Genomic DNA, 25,398 nt, shown 5'->3' with positions numbered 1-25,398 from the left:
GGTAATAGTGGCACATGTGGATATTCAATCGCGACGTTTACCTGAAATCCACCGCTGACTAGCGTAGTCCAGCTTACCCTACAAAAAACTCTTCCTTCAGCTTGTATGTCAGTGCCCGATAAAGATCCCCAGGTGGTCGAAATTATTCCAGACACCTCCACTATGGCACTTCTTTCTTCCTTTCATCTCCAGTTACTCATTTATTCCTTGCCTTACCTTGCTGCGCAGTTCAGGTGTCGGCCGAAATGTGACAGATACTGCGCTATTGCTTTTCCCCCGAAATTAATTTTCCAACTTATCGCTAGGGCGCTGGGCTGCTGATCCGGAGTTCCCGGGTTCGAAACCGACCGCGGCGGCTGCGTTTTTATGGAGGAAAAACGCCAAGGCGCCCGTGTGCTGTGCGATGTCAGTGCACGTTAAAGATCCCCAGGTGGTCGAAATTATTCCGAAGCCCTCCACTATGGCACCTCTCTCTTCCTTTCTTCTTTCACTCGCTCCTTTATCCCTTCCCTTACGGCGCGGTTCAGGTGTCCAACGATATATGAGACAGATACTGCGCCATTTCCTTTCCCTAGAAACCAATTATTATTATTATTATTATTATTTCATTTTAATTGTCTCAATTTTCCGGTAGTTTTGAGAAAAGGGAAGGCGCCTAGCTGTCAATTTCACAGGACGGACTCTTGAACGCCACCGCCTACTCGTAGCGCGGGTTGGGTGTCCCCTATCCACTGAGCCTGCTACACTTGCTATTTAGAGGCCCCTTAAACTGCCGCGGTCAGTGGTTCGTCTACTGAGCCGGACTGACCGAGTGACTGAATTTGCTTAGAGGAAGAATGAAAAAGAAAGTGCAAGGCCTGCCTACTGTCTCAAGCCGAGCCATGTTCGCTGCCGCGTGCTGAAAGTAAGGGGGGTAAAGAATTGGAGAAGAAAAAGTAAAAGAAAATACGCGCCGCGCTAATATGGTCCAGGCTGATCCCGGAGGCAGTGCAATACCGGGCCGACCCGTGCCAGAGTGCTTCAAGCCAAGTACTCATCCAAATTCCAAAAATACCTTTAATACCTTATCTCCAAGGGCCCGCTGCAGATATTAAATCCGGTGTCAGATATTCATCGATCTACTGAGCCAGAGTACTGGTAGGGATTTTATGTTAGTGGCTGCTTAATAATAAAAATATTAATGGAACGAAAAGATGTTGCGAGCTGCACCATCTGCCGTCGAAACCTGATGCACCTGATGGTCGGCAAGCGGGAATAAAAAAGGAGGGAGAGGACAGGGGAGAGGGAAAAGAAAGGGAGGAGCAATAGTGACAAACGATAGTGGTGGGGGTAATGTACACTATGTGCAAATACAGAATAATGGGCTGCGGTGGCTTCCCGGCCTTTCGGGGCTGTGATCTAGGGGCTCTTGCACATGTTGCAAGGGCTCCTTTTCACCGGGGGTATCTGTTGCTAAACCGTCGTCTCAGATGGCGTGGTTGTTACCACCCGCGTAATTCCTGTATATTAATAAAGTTTATTCTCTATCGCTCTCCCCTACCATACCTTTCAACTCTCCTATTGTATGCACGTGACAGCGATTGTGGTTCAGCTTGAGACAGTGGGCGGGCCCGTGCACTTTCCTTTCCATTCTTCCTTAAGTCGCAACAACAACAGAGGGTGTGTTCTGTCTGAAAACTGACTGCGCCGGCCGCGTTTCGATAGAGGCAACACACAAAAAGGCGCCCGCATGCTGTGCGATGTCAGAGCCCGTTTAATATTCCCAGGGGGTCGAAATTCTTGATGGCTGGAGTTCGTGTACAGCTCTGCCGCCGGCAGCAGCGAAAACGATCCGCTGTCTCTGGCCTCCTGACGAGGAGCCGGGCTCTGGAAGGGCGGCACTTCGGAATTCGTGTTGTCTTCCAGAGCCACGATGTCCTGCGCCTGCGCTGAGACGTCCGCCTCCGGATTCCTGAGGTGCGAGTGAGCGGGTGAGCTGCGGTTGCTGTGGCTCCACGCGGGAGAGCGTCGGGTCGGATCAGTGCCAGCGTCGGCAGGGACAGCGTAGGCACCGCGAGGAGCACGCAGCACATGAAGGCCACGAAGGCACCCTTGGAGGTTTCAGGCGGAACCATGATCTTCGCGTCCATGACGTCGCACAGTGTTTGCTTCTTGTCCTCGTGACGGTTTGCGCGTGAACGCAGAAAAAGAGCGCGCGGAGTGATCCGACCAATAGTAGTAGTAGTAGTAGAAAACATTTATTCCAAAAAGGTGGGATAGAGAGGAGGAAATACAGATTTTGGGCGGAGTCCTTATTTCAGGACCCCAATGTCCACCGCAGTTGCTCTTGCGTGGGATATCAGCTTTCGCTGCGTCGCCAAGTCAGAGCTGAGCAGGGCAGACTCCCACTCTTCCTCGGAGTGATGTTTGTCTAGTTCGGAGGGCTTGGGACCGGAGCAGCCCCATGTTACATGATATGTTGTTGGAATTCCGCCACCTCAGGGGCAGATGCTGTCACATCTGTCTGGGAAGATGATGTGCTACTTGTGTAGGTTAGGAAAGGTGTTCGTCTGTAGTTGTCGTCATTCCCTCGCCTCTGCCGCCGTTAGCTTACGGTGTGCTGGGGGATTGACTTGTCTTTGTGTTCGGAGAAGGAGGAGGCGCTCGCCGTACGTAGAGGGGAGAGGGGTTAGGTCGGGGAGGTTAGTCACTCGGTTAGTATATCCTCGAGCTAGACTGTCCGCGGCCTCGTTTCCCTCGAGCCCCTCGTGCCCCGGAGTCCAAGTGATTTGGTGCTTGCATGTGGAATTTTGAACTTGTGGGGTAGTCAGAATGGGAGCGACGGAGTGTGGAAGTCTGCCAGAGAGGAAGAGGCGACAAGCGGACTGGGAGTCGGTAATAATTTTTAACTGATTTCCCGTAGCATCGCCGTGCTGGATTGCGAGGGCAATTGCAGCAGTTTCTGCTACTGTGGGAGAGCAGTTTCGTAGGGAGGCGCTGGTGATTTCCTTAAAATTGGTGTCCAAGACGACCGCCACCGCGTTTGTTGAATCGGGGTACATGGCTGCGTCGACCTATACAGCATTTTGTGCCTGTCGATGTGTGCGGCGCAGATAGTCCACTCGCGCCTTTCGTCGTCCCTTTTGTGAGTCTGAGTGCATGTTCTTCGGGAGTGGAGCTACATACACGCGAGTTCGCAGAGTTGAGGGTAGGTCTCGGTTGTCCTGGACGGCGCGTATGTCAGCCGGGGAACCCACTCTTTCCAAGATTGCGCGTCCAGCTTTGGTGGTGAGGAGGCGTTCCTTTTGCGATGCTAGGACGGCTTCTAGAATTTCGTCTATTGTGTTGGTCAGTCCCAGGTCCTCGAGGTGGCAGTTGGCCGTGTACATCGGGAGGCCTAACGCATGTTTGTAGGCGGTACGGATGATGGCATCTGCTTTGTCTCGCTCATTCCCCAGAAGTGGTAGGAATGGGAGACCGTATGACAGGCGGCTGATAACCAGAGCCTGTATCAGTTGAATTGTATTCTCCTCTCTCATGCCTTTTCGGTTGCGGGTGATGCGCCGAATCATGCGGGAGATCTGGAGGGCAGTTGTCCGGAGATGCTGTAACGTGTGGTTGGCTTTCCTGTCGCTCTGAATCCAAAGGCCCAGGATGCGGATAAGAGCGACTTCCTTTATTCTCGTGCCTTCGAGGTAAACCTCGATGTCGCCGGGAGATTTGTAGGCATAGCCCTGAATGCGGATAATTTCGGATTTTTCGGGTGCGCAGCGGAGGCCGCAATTTGCTGCTTGTCTTTCTACGCAATTGACTGCCTCTTGTAGGGTGTTTTCTTTGTCGGCAAGCGAAGCCCAGGTGGACCAGATGGTAATATCATCAGCGTAGATAGTATAGCCGATGCCGTCAATAGCCTCGAGTGCTTTTGCCATGCCGATCATAGCTATATTGAAGAGGAGAGGAGAAATGATAGAGCCTTGGGGAGTGCCTTTGTTGGGTGTCTGCTCTGTTCCGGAGCGGACATCTCCCATGCCAATCGTGGCCGTGCGATTGCTGAGAAAGTTTTTGATGTAGTTGAAGGTCTTGGGTCCGCAATCGAGGGCGTTGAGCTCTTTCAAGATGGCGTCGTGAGAAACGTTGTCAAAAGCGCCTTTCAGATCAAGTGCCATAATTAGGTGCTCGCCGCCTCTCGGGATGTTACTGAGTACTTCTTCCTTGGGAAGGAGGAAAGCATCTTGCGTAGAAAGGCCTTTCCTGAAGCCGATCATAGTGGGTGGAAAGAGGTTGTTGTCCTCTATGTAGGTTTGGAGGCGGGTCTGGATAACGCGCTCGTATAGTTTGCCCAGGCAAGAGGTGAGGGAGATGGGTCGTAATGCTTCCAGGCGTGGTGGTATGCCTGGTTTTGGGATAGTCACAATTTCGGAGTGTTTTCACTCTGCAGGGAGTTCTCCCGCCTCCCATAGGGTGTCATTTATGTAGGTAGTGAGGACCTCGATCTACGACTTGCCCAGGTTTCGAATCATCCCATTTGCGATCTTGTCCGCGCCAGCTGCCGTGTTGCGTGTGGCAGATAGAGCCGCGGCGTAAACCTCGGCAGTGGTGATGGGGGCGTCCAGCCTCTCATTTGGGCCTACCGTGTACGAGATTGTGCTCGGAGGATGGGGGGCGCCGATGTATTTGGTTTTGAGGGCGGTGATGAGGGCCGCGTCGTCTCCGGTGTACAGATGGGCGATTTTCTTTAGTGTACGGTTAGTGGCTGACCGCGATGTTTGCGGATCGACGAGGCTGCGGAGGATCGCCCAGGTGCGGGAGGTCCTCAGCGTGCCGCGTAGTGACTCGCAAAATTCCTGCCAATTCTGTTGAGTGAGGTGTTGTGCATACTCTTGTGCTTCTGCCGTGATCTGTGATATGCGGAGTCTCAAGGGACGATTGAGGCGTTCGCGTTTCCATCTGCGAACCAGAGTCGTCGGGTCTGCCACAACTTCAGAAGGTGACGATTGACCGCCGGAATATCGGGTGTGCATTGTACTTCGTTGGTGGCCTCCTTGTGTGCTTTCCGAATCTGTTCACTCCATTCACTGATTGATTGAATGGGGTCTTCCGGAACGGGCTGAGCACGGTATTTAGTCCAGTCCGTTATTTTGGCTGTTGCCAGGGTGCGACGAATGTTTGCAGAGGTGATAGACGTGCTTACGATGTAGTGGTCGCTACCTAAGCTCTCTCCGAGATTTGTCCACGTAGCGTTAGGGATGTTCTTGACGATTGTAAGGTCAGGGCATGAATCGCGCGTGACGTTGTTTCCTTCGCGGGTTGGGTATAAAGGATCAGTAAGTATTTCCAGGCCCAGGGCATCCCGAGCTCGTACCCCGCTCAGACCGCGAAGCGAGTTCGTTTTGTAGCCCCATTCCCTGTGGGGGGCGTTAAAGTCACCGAGTGCGATAAGCTGATGCGAAACAGCTAGCTGATCTGCCTCTTGAAGTATGTCAGAGAAATCGGCCTGGTTGCTCGTGGGGGGAGATACACGTTCAGAACGAAGGTGCTCTTGCGGCCCCTCTTGTTGGGAATGACCTCGATCATGTTGTAGTTGATCTCCTGTTCTCTCAAGGAGCGTTCGACCACCGTGATGACCTTAGAAACAAGGGTGGCAACTTTTGGCGAGCTCGCGTTGTGGACTGTGTAATATACTGGGAGAGTCGGCGCCGGGTCGGCTCCTACCTCTTGCAGGCAGATTATATCGGGTCGAATGGGGGTGACATTGATGCATTGTTTCAAGAGGCTTTGTTTTCTCCTGAAACTTCGGCAATTCCATTGCCAGATCTCTAGGCGGTCAGGAGTGCCTGATTTAGAGAGCGGAGCCATCCAGGTGGCTGGTAAAGCTCCTGACAGATTCATTGTCGATACTCATAGCGACCGCCGCGGTCGCGGACCGGTAGGTTTTTGCTCGAGGGTTGTCAGAGCTGGTAACACGTTTTCTGCTTGGGGCTTTGGTGTTTATCAGTGCTTGTAGGGTGAAAAATTGGGCATCATGTGCGTCAAGGCGCGCGCCTATTTGTGCGATTTGGGCTGAGAGCTGGGAGGTGAATGTTATGAGAAGGGGGTTTATGTTGTTCATAATGTTATTCAAGAGACGTCCCTCTATTTCTTCATATGTGTTGGGGAGGGGGGTGGTTGTCGGTTGTCGAGGTGTGGGAGTGGGTGTCGCCACTGGTGGTAGCAGTGGTTTAGGGGAAGTTTCAACGTCCCGGGGTGCAGGAGGTGGGGTAGGTTGAATGTGGGGGTTGGTGAGAGGAGTGCACTTGCGGGCTAGCTCCGCTACCTGGGATCGTAGCTTGTCGATAGTGTGTGCCATTTTTGCGCAGTCTGAGCATTTGGGCGGAGTGGGTGTGTTTGAAGGAACAGTGGGAGAGTTCTTAACGAGCTCTGCCCAGCTCACCTTTTTGTCCGCGGCCTTGGCTTGCCCCTGGTGTGGCAGGCTAATTTCCTTTTTTTTTGCTTGGGTGCAGGGGGAGGAGGGTTTGACCGGTTGGTGGAGGCGGATCTCGATCTGCTCCTACTGCTGCAGCTTTGGCTGGATGACTCGTCGTCCGTGCTGAACCAGCGCGGCGTCCGAGTTCGGGCCTGGTTGTCTTTCCTGGACCGGTGTTGTTCCTTGATGGGTGGGGTGGAGGATCGGACAGATGGTGGCTTTTGCTTGAGTGGTTTGAACCTATTGGGGCACTCTTTGCTGCCGGTTTCGTGTGTTCCTCCGCACAGAGCACACTTCGGCAGGCACTGATGTCCGTCAGGAGGATTTTGGGGCGCATTTCCTGCAGGCCGCCAGGTCTGGTGTGGGGCACACATCGGAGCGATGACCCGGCTGCATGCACACATAGCAGAACTGTCGTGCTTGGCGGTACAGATGGCAACGAAACTCCGCGGTCTTGAAGTACACAACTTTGGGGGTGGTCGGGCCGTTGAAAGTGATCAGCATCGACGATGTTTTGCCCATGCGTCGTACGTCGAGTACGGTGGTCCCGCGTGAGCGGATGTATAGGCCCGTCTGAAGAGCTTCCGGTGTCACGTGGTCCGGAATTCCGTGGATTACGCCCCATCTGTCATACTCTGTGAAAAGGTATGTAGGCGTTCACGCCATGAGTGAGGTCTCCAAGGGACAGTGTCGTGATTTGTCGAAGTTCGTTGGCAACTTCTGCGTGCGGAGTGCTCGCTACGAGGATATTTGATCCGTAGTGGGGGCGGAGGAGGTACATTCCTTCCACCTGCAGCGGTTCTGGACAGGCGTTTCTCACTGCTTGGGCAAGATCGAGGTTTGAGAAGTTCTTTAAAGCGAGTCCTCGGCGAGGTCGACTCACGATTTTGATGTCCGTTTGTGGTAGAGGCCGGAGGCGGACTCGAAGGCCGCGTTTCTTTGGCGTAGGATGTTTGTGATTTGGGGGGGGGAGTCCTGGGAGTCAGTGCTGCCCTGCACTTGGTTGTTGGTTTCAGTCCGGGCTGCTTTGCGAAGCTTCCTTTCTTGATGTCTGCTCAAGGCTATCTTCCAGCCGTTGGGCAGAGGGGTAGTAGGCGGTGGCGAGGCCGGGGACGAACTGGTCGTCGGACCGTTTTCCGTTCGGTCTTGAGAGTCGGTTAAGTTCATGTCGGAATCCAAGCCTTCATTTGTTGTGGGTAGCAGGGACGCCTCCGAGCTCATTTTCAGTGCCGCGCAGCGTGGCGCGGGGCGAGGCATGGGCTGGAGGACCGCCCTTGTTGTGCTAGGCACAACGCGAGGCCTAGCGTTCCGCGCCAGGCTCGGAGCGTTAGTGTCTTTTTCGGGCAAAAGTGGTCGGAATTGCACAGAAAATGGTGGGAATGGGTGCCGAACACCTTCACTGACCGATTAGGGGTGGTATCAGTCCATTTCAGGTCGAAAATTCGCCGTCGCGGGTAAAACTCCACGGAGCCGAGATGAAGTGCGTCCGCTCAACGCGTTCATTCGTTGGCTCCTCTGACCAATAGGAAGGTTGGCCGTTTACTGCATTTTCTTTCCTCAGCGTAGGAGCAAAGCTTCGAGCAGAATGTTTATTTATATTTGTTTGTTTTTATTCCCCTCAACAGCAATGATAGATACCTATGAGGGCTTTTAATTAAACAGCGTAAAAAAATCGGGATCAAGCATCCCGAGAAGCAAGAGCAACGAGCGCAAGAAACCTCCCCCCCCCCCCAGGAAGCAGCAGCACCACCAAGAACGCCGACAAACAGGTGAGCTGGGCGGACATTGTCTCCCAAGCGGACACTAGGGCGTGCGCGTCTCTGGAGCAAAATAGAAAGCTAAAAGAAGAGAATGCTGCACTCCGTAGGCGTCTAGATGAGCATGAAAAACTCGTCAAAACAGGTCCCAATTATATCCCCCTCAACAAGCCGGTAGCCGCGCGACCGGCTCAACCTACTCCGACCCAAATCGTAACCGAGGATGCGATGGATACGGACGCTAACCGCGGAACGCTGAAGAGACAAGCGTCGACAGACATAGATGCTAACGCGAAGAGACTAGCTGAGGCATCTCCAGAGGGTGAGCCGCAGCCCAAACCAAAAGCCACCATCACCTCTAAAGGCACCGCGCGCATAAACGAGAGGTTAGACGAACTTGAAAAAGACAACCAGGAAACCAAAGACAATCTCTCACTAGTCGGACAGACCCTCCAACAAATCCTACAACGCCTAACAGCACTAGACCGCCTCGCGGCTCTAGAAGCTACCGTGGAAATGCTCGTGCGGCAACTGCCACGAAGCCCCCTCAAACAACTCAGTATGGTCCCTCGATCTCAGAAATATAATACCTGGCAGTGCAACTGCAGGGGCTACAAAAACAAACGCGGCAACCTGCAGATTCATATTCAGCAGCTATCCGAGAAACCAGATGTCATAGCGCTACATGAAGCCAGTTACCCGTTCAAATTAACGGGTTACACTCCTTACAGTCCCCAAAACACGGATCCGATAAAATGTATCTCGGTCACTGCGACTTTCGTTCAACGCAACATCGCAGGCATACATTACAAAATCGAAGACACAAAGAAAGGTCCAGCACACGCTAGTGGAAATCCCGCCGCGCAGAAAAGGAGATGGAAACGTCTACATTCTTAACATCTATAGTTCACCCAAGGACAGAACTAAAGCAACCTCCGACATAATCCGTAAGGCCGTAACACTAGCAGGGAAATTCAAACTTGTAGTGGCAGGCGATTTCAACACGCAACACCCGGCCTGGGGACACCGGATAGCGCACGTAAAAGGAACGGCGCTATGGCAGTCCATACAAGACGAGGGTATGACGATCCTTAACGACGTTAATGCGCCTACTCGGGTAGGCAACAGAGTCACCATGGACACAACCCCCGATCTTGCCCTTCATAAAAACATTATCTCAGCTATATGGACAAATACAGGCCTCACGTTAGGAAGCGACCACTACATAGTGGAAACAACCTTCCAGACGGCCCCATTCAAACCTCCCCCGTTAAAAACGAGACTCGCAGATTGGGACCGCTTCCACAGAATTAGGTATAAAACCGCTCTGAAAGAAATCGGCAACCTGAACGAGTGGAACCGCGCCTTGAAGGAAGAAGTAAAAGCCACCACAGAGGACACAGAGGCGATAACCTCGCAACACACTACCGACCCCAAATTGAAACACATATGGGAAGCCCACCTGAGCTTAGAGCTGAGGTGGAAAAAACAAAAACACAATCGCGCCGACAGAAAGACGATAACACATCTGCAAAGGAAGATATAAGCGTACGCGCTCGAGCTGGAAAGACAGCAGTGGGGACAGGTATGCGATAGCATGAACGGGAACCTGGGTAAGAAAAACACGTGGCTTCTGCTGCGACACTTACTCGGCACCACACAGACCAAATCGGCTCAACGCAATACACTTGCTCAAGTAGCACACAAATATGCAGGTAACACAGAAGAATTGATCAAACAACTCAAGGATAGATACCTAAACACCACGCAATCCACCAACCCCTTCCCTGGTATAAGGGCGAGCCGAACCGAGAATTAGACCAGGAAGTCAGCACGGCGGAAGTATGGCAAGTCATGAGCCAACTAAAACTACATCAGCCGCAGGACCCGACGGCGTCAACAACAAAATGTTGAGAAATCTAGACCTTAAATCAGTGACTGCCCTAATCAACAACCTCTGGCAGGAGGGTGAAATCCCTCAAGAATGGAAACATGCCAGAATCATCTTTATACCTAAACTAGGCAAGAAGCTAACAGCCGAAAACCTAAGACCCATCTCCCTTACATCTTGTTTAGGGAAACTAATTGAACACGTGGTTCTAAGCAGACTCCAGCGATACGCGGAGGATAACGACTTCCTACCCCCCTCCATGCTAGGTTTTAGAGCCCAACTGTCCACGCAGGACGTCATGATTCAACTTAATAAAGATGTAATCCACAAAAGCAAGAACACGAGAGCTATCCTCGGATTAGACTTAAACAAGGCCTTTGACAACGTGTCACACGAGGTCATGCTCATTAACTTATCGAGGCTAAATCCAGGATTCAGAACCGTCTATTACATAAGATCGTTTCTGGACCAAAGGACGGCAGAGATATCGCTCGGGGGGGGGGGGTGATCTCGGATCCTATACGTCCTATACGCATGGGCTGTCGGGGGAACCCGCAGGGCTCTGTACTCTCGCCGTTCTTATTTAACCTGGCCCTCGTAGAACTACCGAAGCACCTCGAGGCCATCCTTAATCTCAGGCACACTTTCTATGCCGACGATATTACCCCCTGGATTACGAATGGAAAGGATGGGGAGATAGAAGAGACTTTACAAATGGCCGTCGGTACCACAGGAGCCTACGTTAAAACGGTAGGACTAGAATGTTCTCATCTCAAATCGGAGCTCCTAACTAAGAGACATTCCGAGAGGACAGAAATCCAGCCTCCCGCCAGCCAACATAAGCATACAAGTGCAAGGAAAAGTAATTAGACAATGAGTTTTATCCGAATCCTTGGAATGATAATCCAAGAGAATCACCAAAGTAACAAAATAATCGAAAAATAAAACGCATTAGTTCACCAAACCATTACACTGATCCGACGCATAGCGAACAGAAGAACAGGAGCTAAGAAAAAAGATCTAGGTCGGTTGGTGCCAGCCTTTGTCATCAGCAGGATGAATTACGCCCTCCCCTATCTACAGTTATACAACGCTGAGAAACTGAAAATTGAAGGACTCATAAGCAAGCCTACAAGGCAGCCCTAGGTCTACCAGTCAACACCTCCACTGAGAAGTTACTGCAACTCGGCCTACACAACACGGTAGACGAATTGACTCAGGCCCATCGTAGAATGTAAGAGCTAAGGCTCACTAGAACACAATGCGGGTAGTGCAATCCTAGAAAGGCTCGGAATAAACGCGGAACCGCTCAACGCGGATACTCGAAAAATCCCGTCCAACCTTCGAAGGACAATCACGGCAAGACTATTACCAAAAAATATACACCCCGTTTATCACGAAGACGCAAGGCCAGAGCAAAAGCCCTAGCTAAGAAACTTGAGGGCCGACAGGACGTAGTCTACGTAGACGCGGCAGCTTGCCCAACACCCGAGAAAGCATTCATGATAGCCGCGGTTACCGAGGAAGGCCAACTCATAGCGAACGCGACAGTACGCACCAACTCTTCAAAAATAGCCGAAGAAGCGGCAATCGCCTTGGCGTTGACACCCCACGAGCAGAAATGATTGTCAGCGATTCAAAAGCAGCCATTGGCAATTTCGCCAAGGGGAGAATATCTCCCATCTCCTTGGGTATTCTCAGGAATTACCCAAAAGACAGGACAGACGTGGAACTGGTTTGGGTACCGGCTCACTCGTCAAACCCGGGGAACGAGGCAGCCCACGATAAAGCTCGACGATCTATCGGCCGAGCTGTGGACGTTAACTCGGACGTCGAAATGAGGAGAGACGGCCTTAATACCTACCATGAGATAACTCAGCATTATAGCCTAAAAAGGCTAACCTTCCCTGCCCCGCATAAAAGCGTAAACAAAGAACAGAAGGTATTATGGAGACAACTTGAAACAAAAACTCTCCCTAATTCAGCTTTCCTAAGTCATGTGTACCGGGATAGATTTAAGCCGGAGTGCAGCAAGTTCGGAGGCCAAGGCACCGTAGACCACATCTGGGACCGTCCGAGAGATCCCCCAGCAATATCACTCAAGAGGCTCGCGCTCCCGGGCCCGTGGGAGACCTTGTTGCTCCGCTCCGACCTAGAAACCCAAGTACAGGTGGTGCCGAGAGCCGAAGAGGTCGCCGCCAGTCTCTACTGACGGCCACCTAACAAGATCAACTAACCCATTTATACCTCAAGCCGATAATAAACGTTTTCCAATCCAATCTCGAGAGCTCGTTGAAATTCAAGCATTCTTTTACGTTTAAGTCTCCTAAGAAGATTCGAATTGCGTATGCTATTTATTTACGCAGCTACTTTGCTTGCTCATGGGCAGGAAACTGAACGCAATCAGAATAGTTTATTGCCAGAAAATTTGTATGAGAAATTATTCCGAGATGCAAGGTATGAACTAACCTGTGTGCATTCCGCTCCAAAGAAATCTGTGACATGCGGCGCCAGATAGACAGGAATACCTTAAAGGTGCACCTGTCAATTTTCAGAAACGCTTGCTCTTGTCTGGCTCCCGTGATCGCTGCGGCTCTTTGAACTTAGCTGCTACTATGATTAGCAGCATAATGCGGAACATGTTCTGCACAACGGCATGAATTGGGGTCCTAAAGCCAGCAAGTTTCGCTCTGTTGCTTTTTCTTGTGATCACATAACAGTTTTCACACCAAATCCCCGTGTGTGCCCAGTGTGCGCATACACCGAAATAAATAACTATGCGCCATAAATAAAGGTTCTGATTGCAGCTTCGCACACCAGCGCTGAAGAAAGAAAACGCCGAGAACGGGTAACGTTTGGATTGGTCACATCCCTCCACGCGCTCCCTTCCCGTACTCACGCGCAAACTGCCACGAGCATAAGAACAAAAGAACGAGGGACGTCACGGGCGCCACGATCAGAGTGCCGTCTGGAACGTCTGGCGTCTTCGTGGCTTTCGCCTGCTGCGGACTCCTCCTCGTGCTTATGCTGTCCCTATCGACTCTGGCACTGGTCCGACCCGGCGCCCTCCCGTGGAGCCACAGCAACCGCAGCAGTCCCGCTCACTCGCACATCAGGAATCCGGAGGCGGTCTTCGCAGCGGAAGCGCAGGACATCATGGCTCCAGAAGGAGACACGACTGCCGAGGCGCCGCGGCTGCAGAGTCCGGCGCCTCCTCAGGAGACCAGAGACTGCGGATCGTTTGTGCTGCTGCCGGCTGAGCTGTACACAACCTCGAGTCACCAGTTCATCTGCTTCTACCAGGTAAGCCCACGCGAAGCGTAACCTGCAGGCCAACGGCGCGATGAAAGGCGCTAAACTTCGTTACGGTTCCGTTAATGAAACTGCTTGGACCCTTAATTGGGCGCAAATCTCACGCGGAGGTGGCGGCTGCTTATCGCTGACTATACCTTCTCACAAGTGCAGAGCCTTAGGACGAACCTCGACCGAGATGTAAGTTTCACCTCCTTTGCTATGTCGCACGCGCCGCTCGCGCAGCTGCGCGGCCTCCTTCGCGCACAGCGCCCGTATGGCGGTGGCCCCTTCGTCGGGCCTCCCTTTCTTCTGGCTTTCCCTACTTTGCCGCTTTCCCCATGGCTTGATATTCGGTTCTCTATTTTTAAACGGCATTTCTGTATAGCTCCTTTTCGGTGAAGAAGGCGGATCTCTGAGCCCTTGCGTGTTTATGCCGTTGCCTTCGCCCGTGCATCTGCGTTTGAGTGTGTTCTTCTCCGCACTGCAGCACTCCTAGTGGATCGGGTCACGTTTTCGCGCACTCCACGCCGAAAAAGTGCCCCTTCCGGAGGACAGTGTGGTAAGCGCTCCTACCGGCACCTGCCCGATGGTACACTAGAAAGAGAGGTGTGTGTAGAAATGGAGTACCTTGTCCTCAAGCACGCCACCTTTTACAAAAGTGGTGTGCTAGAGGAGAGCTTGCTCCCTTTTTACTCGCGTATGGAAATTAAAAAAATTGGCTTTTGAGGAAAGGAAATCGCCCAGCATTTCTCACACCGCGGCGCACACCTGAACCGCGCTGAGCTGGTATACCTGATGCCTGAGGTAATATCTGCCGCTGGTCCTTGGACACAAGATATTAAACATATTTTTGGAATAGGCGGAGTGCAAAACGCACTCCGGCACGGGTCGGCCGGGGTTATGCACTTCTTCCGGGATCGGCCCGGGGCCTATGCGCCTATAAGCGCGCGGCGCCTTTTCTTTATATCTTCCCTCTCCTATCGTTTAACTCTCCTACTTTCAGCACACGGCAGCGAGCGTGGCTTGGGTTGAGCCAGTTGGCAGGCCAGTGCACTTAACTTTGTTCTTGCCAGCCACAGCAGCAGCAGCAACGTATACACTGACATCGCACAGCATATGGCCGCCTTTGGCGTTTAGCCTCCACATAAACGCGGCCGCCGAGGTCCGGTTCGATCCCACGTGTGGGCGTACCCGTGTTTAGAATGCACGGGCCGCAGTAGCACGGAGGTGTTAGGTGCACATCTCAGAACAGCGGAACGTAGAGTGCACAGCCGCCGGTACACTGTCGTTTTTTCTCCTGCAACCACCATGCCAGGTTTTTCGTACCACGGGGGTCACAAATACGTTAACAGAAAAAGCTGTGAAACGAACTGCTTCTTCAGCAAGTTAATAAATGCGTGAAAATGGTTTCACGACGCCTACAAGGAGCTAATTTGTAACGTATTACCTTGCTTGGTGGCGTATGTTTTTCTTACGGTATATAATGTTTAACGACCCAAAGCAGTACTTGGTGCTTGAGAGCTGCCGTAGAGGAGAGCTCCCTATTATTTTCGACCACCTGGAGTTTACTACATTATTAAATTACTTTAAAAAGTTCGTGCTTTGTCTAGGAAACGGGTCCATGAGTACAGGCATGCAAACTACGATTTTGGGGAGCACAATAAGAATTATTCATCAGAAATGCGTGCTGGGACGGTAATGGAAAGCGTGCTGTGGAGAAGCAGAAGTCCACTTCAGCTGCGAATGTATCACAGATGCCTAAGTGCAAGTACGCCATGCGGCGATGACATGGCGTTCAGGTGTCATATGCATAGCAGAGTGGTCGCTTCGATTATTGCTGACTGGAGCGAGAAAGGATGCATGCTGTCGCTGAGGAGCGTGTCCATGTTGGGTATATGTGCATGTGCAGGCGCTCGCCGAGCGGCCCGAGTCTGCCGGCCTGCTGTGTGGCCTGTCCATCTTCCCGTACCACTTGTGCACCCATGCTGTATTCTGCTGCGCGCACGTCAGCAGCTCGTCGCTGCACATCGAGGCGCCGCCAGAGGCGGACAAGTTCCCGCACTACCTGCGCGGTTTGAACCCGCACCTGCGGCCCATGATTAGCTTCAGCGTCAAGATGCCCACCTCCATAATGACAGGCTCGTACTGGATATTCCTCGAGAGTCTCCTGGTCTGCCTCAAAGTACGAATCCTTTCCACGCTTAACTGACGATTCCAGTATCGCAGTGCGGGACACAGCAACAACGCATGATTCGCAATAGGGTCCCATTTGGACGAATTTTTTCGTTTACTCGTCGAGACATAGCGCCACTTGAGAGGAGCGGTGGCCAAAGCCAGAGCGTGAGCAGCTGGCATTTGCTGCCAAATGTTTTTAAAACCACCATTGCACTGGTAAGAATGGAAAACAAAATTGGTTCATCTGTATCCGTTTCTCATGGTATGCCGCTAGTCAATGGACTTGCGCCATAACCATACTGAACTTGCTCATTAGGGTGAATTTGGCTGGCACTAAAATCCAGGGAGCATTGGCTCAACTACACGAAGTTGTCCTGAAGAAGGCGTAGATGTGGATTTAAATTTTATTCAGTTTTCTCTTAATGTGTCAAGTAACAAGCATATGTTCGACCCTTTGTGTAGCGGAAAATCAGTGACATGATCCTTTGTTGCGGCTAGTTTTGTAATCTCTGGCCAACAGGAAGAGCGTCTCTGCGGCGGATGTAAATAGTTTTCACAATATAGTGGCTCTCAAAAAGCCTCTGACTTGCGATGAACATGCCAGCGGCTTGTAATGGACATGCTAACTCATCGCTGAACGTTACAAAGCTAGCAGACATTGGATGTTAGCGCTTTGTGACCATCTTCGTACTACTGTGTTGCGCTTTTTAGTCAGTAGGTGGCGTGAATTTAAATTTCATGCTCTACAATTGTGGGGAAAAAGTCTTGAACCAAAAATAACATATGAACGCACTTTTTTCACAAATTGAAAGCTGTTACTATAACAATCAATATATTTTGAAGACCTCCTATCTGCAGGCTCCAGTTTGTTTGTTGCTATTAACGTTTTTGAGATCGTCAGAAACGTTCCCCTTCGGTTTACTATGGCAGTCTTAACTGCTTCTTGCGAACAATTGAAAAACACTAGAATTGACGATTCCCTTCAATATTTACATCAGAGTGCCTTATTATTTTCAAATGTTCAAAATTTTTGTTCAGAAGTGTTGGACATGTGACATTTTGTGTGGAACATAACCATGCATCTGAAAACACAAAATCGCATGAATATACGGCTTCCATGTTTTCACGTCCCATTCCTTCAAAACAGCCGCTGATGAAAGAACCATAGGTCAATTAGTCAATGAAAAAAACGTAAAATTGGCTGGAAGCAACTTTCGCCGCTTTAGAACCTTCATCACCCTGTGTGCGATATTTACGTCGCACGAGGGAAACTGGAGCTTACTTCCTCTTAGAAGAGTTCTGCCGGTGACGAGAAAGAATTAAGTAGGGCAGGAAGTAATGTTCTGAATGTGATGTAGAGTACGTAAACCCTACTACTTATTGTGAGCGCCACACGTGGGTGCGCTACCTTGCTCCTTGGAGAATCTCATGTACCGTGCTCCTGGAAATTGGTGAACGGAGCTGAATACTTTCTTGCATTAACCTCTGCCGCTTATTGAAGGGTGTGGCTGTATGCGTCAAGCTGAAACGCTGCGGCTCGCGTGTGCTAGCAGCCTCGAGGCTACGGAGGCGCCGTGCTCCTGTGGACAGTCTCGCTCGACACCCTGGCGGCGCGGCGCGGCTACACCGACCTCCTGGAGGGCATGGCCCACCGCTTCGAGAAGGAGCGCATCATGCCGAGCGTGCTGGTGGATGCCGGGGAGAGCCTCCAGCAGCGGCTCGATCTCGGCGAGCTGGAGGCGTCGGTGCCCACTGGTGCCGAGGGACCCACCGCGGCGTCGATCCTGCTGCACCCGATCGTGGGCGAGCCCCCCTTGGCGCGCACCCGGGGAGTCGAGGACGAGCGCTCGGCGCTGCTCAAGAAGAGCAGGCTTCACGACGCGCTCAAGAAGCTGCAGTCTACAATGAAGCAGGTGCGGAATTGTATTCATGGTTATGCGTGGATAACCACCAGCCGCATTCGCTGTGTTGTGCGTCCCCCTTAAAACAATAATCATATAGACGCTCAGCATACTTGGGTTCTTAAAAGAGCTCTGAAAGGCTTCCAATAAATCTGTAATATGGCTAGGATGTTAAAGCACACCTCTTCACGAATACTGTCCTGCAAGGAATTTTCTAATGCGCTTTGTAGAAGCTGAGTCATCGGTAGTCAAAATTCGAATTTCCGCGTCGTCGCGCTTTTTCCTCTCCTCTCGTCACTTTTTGCACGCTTGGCGCTCCTCCGACGGCCCGTCCTCCGGGGCGAGAGCTTCCTGACCCGCCGGAGCTACGCGACTTATTGGCCGCGGCCTTGGCAGGTGCCTGACGTCTGAAAGAATCTCACCAGTAGCCACCTCTAAACTTCGATACGTACATACGAGCGACGGAGGAGGGTGTGAGAATGAAAAAGTCGCGGAAAGGGCTCGCCAACTTTCGCGCGTGATTGTGGGTCCTCTGCTTTTAGCAGTGTATTAATTGGCTCAGGTTTTCATGACAACACAATGCAGTGGTAGAGAGAGTTGATGTGCTTTCCTCGAAAGGGGCTGATCGGAACGTGATAGCCGAAGAATGTAAGAATCTTCCTTCAGCACCACTACATGCAATGATACGTGCACGAATGATTCTCATGTCTTTTATAAAGCGAAAGCTTTACTGGCCGCGAACTTGAGATTTCGCCTTGGTGGTGCTCCGAGGAGGCACATGACGTCACAACGCGCGCCTCGCCGCGGAGCGGAACCGGTCTGGTTGGGCCGGCGGTGGCTGGCGCATCCGGCGCGAAATAGAAACATGCTCCAAGTCTCAGCCAGTACGGTCAAAGTGCGCCGAAGCCGCCGAACGCGTCAGCGGTCGAGCGCAGTATGATTTTTGAAGGTCTCGCTTTGGCCGACGTGAGGTCGCCGAGAAGCGCAGCGCGCCTGTTACGCCGGAGTATAAACGCGCCTTAACAGAGCCTGCGCTTAACCGCCAACCAAGGTATTCGGTGGCGGCATCTATGGGAGCCACTGAAATCCCCCGCACAGTCACTGAATAAAAAAAAATATGTGCCGAGGTTTGGAATTGAACCAGGGTCTTTCGTGTTTGAGGTAGAGACGCTACCACTCCACCACGGCGGCTCAACCTGTCATAAATAAAACGCATCTAGTGAACGCACTCTTCTGATGCAGAAGTCTCCGTGCATTCGCTACTTATATCCTGTTCTAACCGAGGTAGACCAGGAGCTATTTTTGGTATATGTTAATATATAACCTTTGAGAGAGCCAGGCTGGTTCAAAAGCTTTCCATGCCGAAGAGATTTCTTCGACATTAGAGTTAGTGTATAGGCTTCCTACGTGAGTGAGAATTTCGTGTTTGTATTCCCTGCACCGCTTGGGACCACGTTTCTTCAAAGCATTCTGCAATGTACAGAATTCGACTTCCAAGCTTCATCTGGCACTCAATTTCTGCTTTAATTAAATAGTTTGAATGACTTTCTCACCCTTATAGGACATTTTTAGCGCGCTCATACTTAAAGTGGACATTCCCCGCACTTAGCCATTGTGTGTCCATCTGTTTGCCTGAAGAGTGCTTCTCTAAACAATTTCCATTTAGAACATGCTGGTTTACGAATTTTATAATTTTGTTTCATTGGAATACAGCGTTTACGACTTCTGTCGTTTACAAGAGCTGACGCAATCGATTCTCCTAGCGCATGTTTCGCTAATAACGTTTTCGGGGAAGTAGTTTTGCTACCCGCTTGCTGCTGAGAAGCCGGCTCACCACACTACAGCAATAGTTTTCAGAATATAGTAAATTTCACATGAAAAATACTAGCGGCAAATATAGAGCAGCCGCTGTAACTTCTGAGCAAGAGTGGCTCCTAATGTCTTATGGTGAATTCCAATCGCAGGCCCGGAGCGGTCTGCACGCTGAGTGACAGAGCGCCTGATTCTGGCGCAGAGCGTGCGACCTGAAATTGCGATTGGAGTACACTTGCTCTGGCCAGAGCATGCAGGCCAGGACATGTAGGGCGCCGCTAGCGCCGCTGAAAAAGAACGTCACACAAACTTCCGGCCGGATCCGCCAATTTCGGCGGAGCAGTCCCGGCTGCTCCACGGAGCAATCTCGGCGCGGCAACCGCTCCCTGTCTACGATTGGTAGACGCGAGCCATGCCTCAGATCTGCGTTTGGAATACAGTTGCTCCGAAAAGAGCAGGAAACGTTGCTCCAGAAGAGCTCCAACTCTGCGATTGGAAGTCACCATTAGTGGCGCCTTTTGCTGATAACTTGGCGGACCTATGCGCGCTCCGGCTCCTGAAGGGAGTCTACACAGTAGGTTAAGTGGACATCAGTCAGTAGCGCCATCTTGCGGCCGCACGTGTCATAACTGAACGGGAATAATTTCGTCTGTAATTGAAAAAAAAAAGTGAAGCCACTCGTGAAGGGATGCGTGAAGATATTGCTGCCGACGACTAGCTCTTGCAACGCGGTGTAGAGTCCGACTCTGTTGAGTGTTGAAGGAAACCCCCAAGGGGGAATATATTTGTAGAAAGGGAGGCTTTCTTCATTAGAGTCCTGCTAAGCAGAACCGTTTAGCTACAAGTATAGCTTGTAAAATGCTTCCTGCGATAACACAGACTTGACACAATGTAAGAAAGATTCGAAATTCTCGCGGTTTTTTTTTTGTGTTGCGCCATGCAGCACGTGGTGTTAGCCGCACAAATGGGAAGCGGTTGTCCAGATTTTATGCACTTGTTTTTTCCATGGACCACTGTATCAGGAAAATGCAAGAAAGTGTCTGATAAACTCCCACTGAAGAAACTGCACAATGCAGATTTACCTAAAGTATTATTCCTGCGCCTGCCACGGCCAAAGACTGTTTCAACACCATAGACATATTGCAGGCTAAATAGACCCTCATTCTAATAAATTTATAGGAACGTAACTAACAACCACCGCATACGGTAGTATCCAGCTTAGTCACTCTTTGGTCCAGGGGCACTTTGTAAATAAGAGCAGTGTCAGTCAATAGAGCGGGAAGTCGTACAGTATCATTAGCACATAAGCTGTAGACACAGCAGCAGCCGCTTACATTCGTATATGACTTATGTATCACAAAACGAATTCACCCCTTGTCGCACTGTACGGATACGCGTAACGGCATATTCGAATGAAATGGCAACAGCAATGATTAATATGGGATCCTTTCCAGATTATTCTTGATGTCGCATATCCATTAGAAATGCAGCAGATGGCCCTAGAATTTGAAACGAAAGTGAAGAGTAGGTGTATTGAAGCGTTGAACCTGATTATGCCGCTCAATGTGAGGATTATTTGCGTGAAGCGAAGACGTCATCCCGCTTTATTCTCATCCTAATGACGTCACTTCCTACTCCAGAAGGAGGAGCAGCCGCTGTCGCATTCGCTGGGCGCCAGTTTTCGCGGCCACTACTCTCCGGGCGGGAGCGAAGAGGCAGCCAGCAAGCTCTGCTACGTGCTCTCGTTCGCGGGAGTCACGTATAAATTCTGGGACAGCAACGTCACCGGCGTCCAGGAAGTATTGTATGGGCCAGGAGAGCCCGGTCCCAGCACCAAGGCGCCCGGCGAGCTCGCATACTAGGAGATATTCAACGAGGCAAGCGCGCATATTCACTCCCCTTTGTAAGATTGTAAACACGGGTTTGGGCAGCTCGCTTTCGCAAAAAAAGCTCACGTGTGAATAGACGTTGTGAGTATGCAGCAGTAGCAATTGCCCACAGCACCCGCCTAAACAAAGGCATCGTCAGCGCTGCTGTTCTGAGCCCCAAATATCGGAATTTGGCTTTTAGCCAAGATGAAAAAATGTGCGGACCTTAGGTGATGCAAATGATCTTTGAACTGCTAAAATTTCGACAATAGCTTTAACCCGCCATATTAAACATCAGCAGTTCAAACTTGTAAATTATGACTTGCTGTTCATACAGGACACGTGGGAGAGTTTTGCGGATTTTTACGCAAACATTCAGGCAGAAGTCTGAGTGCTGACGCACATGTTTTGTTAAGTAGCTGTTTCGTAAATAAAGAGGGAAGAGAGAAAATTGTTCCAGACGAAACATTTTAAATAAGTACATTAATTATGAATTTTTGCTGCACTCATAATTGCGCTTTACGATAACAATATCTAACTTCTGCGTGGTAAGAGGATGTCGCGCCACCGTAGCTTCTTGGTAGCAGCGCTGTATGGGTTTATCTCATGGTTTCTAACGGTGGACCTTCGAAAGTGAAGAGGACCTAATCTCTGGAACATGCGCGAACTGCAGGTCTGGGACTCCAGCCAGGTCTTTGAGTTGGTCGTGGTGTCCAAGCAAGGCGCCAACTGGGTTTCGCACCTGACAGAGTTCATGGTGCCGACGCTTGCGCGCTTCATGCGCGACAAGTTCAGGGCACGCTGCTTCGGCGTGTGTAACTTGTGGCACGACGAATCGCCGGCGTCTGTGGGGGCGGGCCGTACCCGCTCATGAGGAATCTCTTCGGAGTGTTCTCCGCACCCCGTTAGTGCCACGGCGTGCGCGCTGAATTTTTATTATAAAGAATACGCAACGTGCAATTAGGAAGGTTGTGGCTAAAAGTGTCCGTTTCTTTCTTTGTTCCAAAAGGTTCTGGCTGTGCTGACCGAAGGCCGTAGACCATGTGGCATGTAGGATGTGCGCAGGAGCACGCGCCTTTCACTGGCCATGCATTATGCGTGTTTGTGGCCTCGATTAACTGAACGACACACAGCGCCTTCAACTGATGCTGGCACGAATGCAAACCTCTGCCTCTTAAAATGCTAAGAAAAGAGAAATATCTGTTTCGCTCAATGAGATCCTGTTAAGCACGCTTGACTTAAGTTCTCGCTTAGCTGCGTGGAATTCCATTCTCTCAAGAGCACAACCCAGTAAAGGCGCCCCTCTGCATTCTACATAACTTTTTTCTATGCAGCGCCTTAGTATCGGATGTAAATGATAACACACACATTGCTGCTCCATAGATGCGGAGGTCTGTGTCCTGCGGTAATTTTAATGGAATAGCATTAGGAGTGGCATGAATGTGGTGGTGGTGGTGGTGAAAACTTCTATTGTCCGTAAGTGGTTGACACCGGAGCTCCGGTGCCACTCGCAGGCGTCCAGGGAGCCCGATGTCACCCTGAGGAGCAGGGGTTAGTACACGAAGCGGTTTGCCGCTTCGGCTGCCAGACACACAATGTTGGCCTGTGTCGTCGGGTCTTCGCTATGAAGCGCGGTCTCCCGCTTCTTCGTCCTTAAATAAAATCCCTTAATTTAATATCCCGGGGAGTCGCTGCACTCTCAGAGGATATGTCTTAGAGTTATAAATTATTACAAAATCTGCAGAGTTGATCCTCCGGATTTCCGGTTTGCGTGAGGTATTGCCATCTTGGAGACCTGTAGATCTTGGCTTGCAGGCGGCGCCAGGTGACTGCCTCTGCAGGCGTGACGGACCTATCCGGGAATGGATATTTCCGCCGTCCTAGCCTGTAGTGCTGTATGATCTCGTGGGAGGTCGTGAGCGTCTCGACCTTAAAGTTAGGTTGAGGCCGCCGTCCCTCCCGGATAATGAGCGCTCGGACGAGGGCGTTGGCGGCTTCGTTTCCTGGTACGTTGGAGTGGGCGGGGGCCCAGGTTAGGGTGATCCCTCCGTCTATGTTGCCTTTCGATAATATGCTGAACGCGTAGTGTGATGTGTGAAAGTTTGCCTTTGCAGAAATTTTGTTACTGCCGATTTGCTGTCGCTAATGATCACCCTCGCGTCCGTACTAACGCACCCCAGGGAGATCGCCGCTTACTCTGCTGCTGTGACGTCTACTCCGCTCGTATATATCGTGCTCTGTTCTGTTCCGAACCCGTAGACTATCACTGAAACGGAGCTTCTTTTTCCATCAAGGGCGGCGTCTTTGAAGGCAACCGTCTCGGGTGGCATTCTGCTTAGCTTTGCTGCCAAGTGTTTGGCTCTGTGCTGGCGTCGTTCCTGGTTGTGTTGTGTGTGCATATTCTTAGGTATCTGTGTGACCGTGAGCGCTTTCCTGATTTCGGACTCAATGTGGAACGTCTGGTATTTGGTTCCTCTGTTCTCTTGTAGTCCTACCCAGTTTAAAATTTGCTGTCCTGTGTCGGTTAGACTTAGGCGTTCGAGTTGTGCAGTTCTCGTTGCTTCCACTAACTTCACCCACGTGTTACGCACCCCCATTCCCTCTAGTGCCTCGGTTGAGGTCGAGATTGGGAGTCCCAGTGCTCGTTTCGTGCATTTGCTTATTATTGCGTCTTACTTGTTTCTTGCTGCTTTTTTGATGTCAACGCATGGGGTTGAGCAGCAGATCATACTCAAGATGGACTGGACTAGCCACAGCTTGTTTTTCTTCTTCAGCCCTCTGCTCCTGGCCGAGATTCTTCTAATAATGCTTACCACTTGGTTTGCATGCGCGTCTAGCTTAGCTATAGTCGTGGGGTTGTTTCCTGTTTTGCTTATGAGCGTGCCCAGAATTCGGATCTCATCTACTTGCGGAATTTGTTTCCCGTCTAAGTAAGGCGGGAGCTGTCTAGCGCCGGCGTCCACCGCGTCGGCGTTTGTGTACAAAAGCACGACAACATGTGGTAAGTACAGAGGCTACCCCCCTTTTTCACTTACAGGGAGACTAGCGCGCGGCCTCAATAATGACTCGGACGAATGTATAAAAAGCGATAAGAGAAATGAAAGAAGAAAACATGTAAGAATGCACTCTGAATGTAAAATCAGATTCATGGTCACAAAAAAATCTGAATCGGATTAGACAGGGAAGTGAAAAAACCTAGAAACCAGCAATTCGATTGATGCTGTGTATATGAGATATAATCCTCCTTACATCGGCTAATTTATTTCAGTTCTGATACTGTTTCGATTCTGATTGCATTCAGATCCTGAGTCCATTGAATTCGCTCTACAGTCTTACGGCAATTGTAATCCTCCAGTTCAGACTGCGCAACTACGAAAATGAGTCGCATTGTTAGATCACTGTGACTCCTCATACTACGACTGTTGCAGAGGCGCTGCGGTTAAGCGATGCGCCACTGCACTGGTAGATGACCGTTTCAAACAGAGCTGCCGGTTGGGCTTGTAATATATTGCTCTTACCGAACGATGTGAGAAAAGCTCATACAAGCCTCATTTTTGTATACACAGTCTGTCGGTCGGGCAGATGTATATTTTGTACGTAGGCCTGCTGTTTAATCATTTGTTTTTGCTGAATCATTCTACGTTCAGCCTCTCCTTTTCTTCTCTGCAAGGGGGGGGGGGAGGAAGGGGCAGATTCAGAGGGAGAGGGGGATCTTTTTTTTATTAAGCAAATATGACCTTGGGCATAAGAGGGTTATAGCTGCATGTGGAGGCCGGTGTCTGCTATGAATGCAACAAGGCCCTGTATTGGGGCCCATGGGTCCAGATGCGAGTGTCCGGTCGACAGGTGGCAGGTGGAAAGATGTATATCCTCTAAACACCACCTAGCAGGGGGAGGCTTCACACAGACTCCGACGTCGCCGTGCATTATATGCGTTCTTCAGCCTCCTAATCCTAAGACATTAAAAAATGGTATCCAATGCTCTCAACATCAATTTATCGCCCCTACATTTTTTAATCATAGAATAGCTTTTGTTAAGATCAGTGACTGCTTAGTCGGATGGCGTGGTGCTCTGCCATGAAAGAATGTAATTACAGGCTGCATCTTAAAGAGAACGCTGGTTCACGCGCAAAAACAAATTTTGCTCGGAGTGTGTATCTAGGAGGTGGGAATATCTATAGGAAACGAGCAGAGCGATAGGAGTTGATTTCTTTTTGCTTTCGATGCCTGCGTTTAGCGGCACAACTCAAGAGGCCTC

The 25,398-nt window shown here is 50.8% G+C and overlaps 1 pseudogene; it reads left to right on the top strand.

Moving 5' to 3' along the window:
- The first annotated feature begins 1,912 nt into the window (after positions 1-1,912).
- Positions 1,913-22,049, top strand: LOC144119843 (chitinase-3-like protein 1; annotated as a pseudogene).
- The last annotated feature ends 3,349 nt before the right edge of the window (positions 22,050-25,398 follow it).

The sequence above is a fragment of the Amblyomma americanum genome, chromosome 2, assembly GCF_052857255.1.
Source record: "Amblyomma americanum isolate KBUSLIRL-KWMA chromosome 2, ASM5285725v1, whole genome shotgun sequence".
Taxonomy (NCBI): domain Eukaryota; kingdom Metazoa; phylum Arthropoda; class Arachnida; order Ixodida; family Ixodidae; genus Amblyomma; species Amblyomma americanum.
The sequence above is the reverse complement of the archived record's forward strand: the minus strand, read 5'-3'. Positions and strand labels throughout refer to the sequence as shown.